The sequence below is a fragment of the Octopus sinensis genome, linkage group LG1, assembly GCF_006345805.1.
Source record: "Octopus sinensis linkage group LG1, ASM634580v1, whole genome shotgun sequence".
NCBI classification, from domain to species: Eukaryota; Metazoa; Mollusca; class Cephalopoda; order Octopoda; family Octopodidae; genus Octopus; species Octopus sinensis.
In genome coordinates this window covers 39,104,859-39,105,231 of record NC_042997.1, presented here as the reverse complement: position 1 = coordinate 39,105,231, position 373 = coordinate 39,104,859, and positions in this window count along the sequence as shown.

Here is a 373-nt window from a genome sequence, read left to right as displayed (position 1 = left end):
CGGGAGATATAAACAAATTAAAAACAGACTTAATATCCTGACATCCCTTCTACCACCTTCCAGGAAGGGATCGGACCTGCATTCTATGATGTCCGCTGCCGTTATTTTTATTTAATCTTAGATGTAATTACATACATCCACATCTTCTGCTGTCCACCCATCGTTTGCCTTGTTTTCCTCTTACAAATAATATCCTGGAAGCTTTTCGTCTTCCGTTTTTAATATAAGGCTTGTGATTTTGACTGCTATTTCTAATCACTCCGGTCTGTCATAGTAAGTATAAATTGCAAAGCAACAGTTAGTTACTGCAAGATAGAAAGCCACCCTTATAATTTGTTTTTTAATTATAAAATACAAGCAGTATCGCCCGGCG